This window comes from Microtus ochrogaster, unplaced genomic scaffold, assembly GCF_000317375.1.
Source record: "Microtus ochrogaster isolate Prairie Vole_2 unplaced genomic scaffold, MicOch1.0 UNK2936, whole genome shotgun sequence".
In the NCBI taxonomy this organism is placed as follows: Eukaryota; Metazoa; Chordata; class Mammalia; order Rodentia; family Cricetidae; genus Microtus; species Microtus ochrogaster.
Genome location: NW_004952033.1, coordinates 1 through 2,815, shown reverse-complemented (window position 1 = coordinate 2,815; position 2,815 = coordinate 1). Strand labels below are relative to the sequence as shown.

The window sequence follows — 2,815 nt, the reverse complement described above, 5'->3', positions numbered from 1 at the left end:
GGCCAGCAGAGGGCACCAGACCCCATTACAGATGGTTGTGAGCCACCATGTGGTTGCTGGGAATTGAACTCAGGACCTTTGGAAGAGCAGGCAGTGCTCTTAACCTCTGAGCCATCTCTCCAGCCCCCCTTTACAGCTTTAATGCCGTACAGCACATCCATTCTTTCAGAAGCCACCGGTGTGGAAGGAAAAAAGAACATGAAGAATAAGTATACTAATAGAAGTATTGCTATAGCCAGATCATCTGCATAGGCAGACTCCTTAGAAGCCGTCGTCAGGGTTCAGGTATTCTCTCCTTAGCCTGCTAGTAACACGCTCACTTAGCTGCAACTGGGTTGCCTGGAGGGAACTGCTTCCTGCATCTCAGGAACCGCGCATAAGAAGGCTATGCTTTGCCGTCTCTGGCAATATACACTCCCCTCACATAACTTGTGCTAAATGGTCATTGACGTCCAACTGTATATTCATACACAGAAGATCCTTGCTGTTCTCAGCTGTCTGATCGGAGAAGGATTTCTCCGCTGCACGTTGACTTAGCAGTTAGTGCAGAGATCCACAACTCGTCAAAATGTTGACAGTACGTAACTGTGAGCACTCAACTGCAGATGGATGATTTACAGCACCCTCCCCACCCCAAGATTCCGGGAACTCAGACGACTGTAAGGACTGTCTGCACGGGAGGAGAGCTATGACGACACTGCGTGCTGTCCGCGATGCAACCTTGTACACAGCACAAGACGTGTATGTGCAAGATGCTTCGTGGTTAAGAACCGCTCTTCCAGAGGACCTGGATTCGATCCCCAGCACCCACATAGCCGCTCACAATACACTGTTTCAGGGGATCCGATGCCTTCTTCTGGCCTCGGTGGGCACTGCACAGGAATACATGCAGGCAAAACACCCATATATGCATTTGATACTTCTTTTTCGAGACAAGATTTCGTTGTAACTTTGGAACCTGTCGCTGAACTTTGAATTCTAGGCAGCAGGTGAGTGGCGCTCCTGTTGGATCTGCTACCTCCTCTGCCCGTGGTCAGCAATGCTAAACCATGTTCTGCGTGAATCTATCACAACATCCCTCCACCAAAACTAGAGCATAAGGAACCTTTATTGTTTTATTAATTAAAACACGAATCCTAGATTAAATTTTCCCGCATTTTTGGGGTGGGTGGGTACATGTGCCAGAGGACACCTTGTAGAAATCCATTTGCTCCTTTCACCATGTGAGTTTCAAGGGCTGAACTCAGCTTTAGTGGGTTTTGGAGACAGAGGCTGGTGGATCTCGGTGACTCTCTTTGAGCTCAGTGTAAGGCCGGTCTGCATAGAGTTCAGGCCAGTTAGGAACTCTGAGACACCTTCCAACACACACCGAAAAGAAAAGAAGAGAAAAGAAAAAAGAAAAGAAAAAATGGGAGAGAGACAAAGGGAGGAAGAAAAGAAAGAAGAAAGGAAAGAAAGGGAAAGAAAAAAGAAGGAAGAAGAGAGATGAGGGCCCGAGAACCAGGTTATACTATTTCCAGGCCACTCTGGGCTACGTGGAAAATCTACAGGAAAAGTAAATAATAAAAAGGGCATCATCAATTGTAGTTTAACTTTCTTGAGTTTTTTTTTTTTTTTTGGGTGGGATTTTTATATTCTGCGTGAAGATGTATTTGCTGTGGTTGGTGTAATAAGCTGAATATGCAGGAGGAGGTATAGGGTTTTCCGGGGAGACAAAGGAAGAGGCACACAGGAGATGCCGGGAGACACTGGGAGCGAACAGGAGGTGCAAGGAGACGCCAAGTGGTAGAACGTAGATTAATATGTGTGGTTAAGTTATATAAGAGGAACATATAGGCCATGATTTCATAGTTAATAAGTCTCCTTGTTATTTGTGAGCTGGCATACCAAAGGAAAGTCTGACTCCAGGTTTATAAAAAAGTATTTGTGTGTATTGATGTTTTGCCTGCGTGCATGGATGCCTTTGCACCACATGTGCGCAGTGCCTGTGGTGGCAAGAAGAGGGTGTTGGAGAGCCTGGAATTGGGAGTCACAAACGGTTGTGAGCTGACATGCGGGTGCTGAGAATTGAACCGAGGTCCTCTGGAAAAACACTATTCTCAACCACTGGTTGTTTGTTTGTTTGTTTGTTTGTTTGTGAGGGTTGGTTGGTTGGATTGCTTGTCTGTAGTGGCCTTAGCTGGCCTGGAGCCTCAGAGAGTTTGTCTTATGTCCCAGATGGTGTGGAAGCAGGTGGACACACCTGTCTGCCATCCAACCTTTCCTTCCTCCTCCCTGCCTCTACCATTGATTCGCATTATGTAATATAGCTCATCCCAAAATAACTGATGGTTGGGGGAGTAGTGAGTGGTGCCTTTGCCAGGTAAAATCTGACATGTATAGCGAATCAGAACAAGCAAAGTTGGCTAATCTTTCGTGATTAGTAACTGCCAAGACTTACGCTGCAGATATGGCTTAAGCGGCTAAGAGCACTGACTTGCAACTCTTGCATAGAAAAGCTAAACCTAATCTCGTAACAATGACATAGTTAATGCTAATAATGTATTACCGACCACCGGTGGCGGAATCTGGTGCCTTCCCAGCAGCACGTGAAGAAAGGAAAAACCCAGACCGGAACACCACCGTTATAAAGAACCTATTTTTCAACAACAGAAACCAGGGGAGAGCGCGAACGCAGTCCCCCACTACCACAAATTATGCAGTCGAGTTTCCCGCATTTGGGGAAATCGCAGGGGTCAGCACATCCGGAGTGCAATGGATAAGCCTCGCCCTGGGAAAACCACCTTCGTGATCATGGTATCTCCCCTGCCAGGTA

General features: G+C 46.7%; 1 non-coding gene across 1 annotated transcript; it reads right to left on the bottom strand.

Annotated features, from left to right (window-relative positions):
- Positions 1-2,656: 2,656 nt before the first annotated feature.
- LOC113455912 lies at positions 2,657-2,815 on the bottom strand (the record flags this gene model as incomplete). Its single annotated transcript, XR_003376831.1, has 1 exon — positions 2,657-2,815. It is a non-coding gene; the product is annotated as a U1 spliceosomal RNA (small nuclear RNA).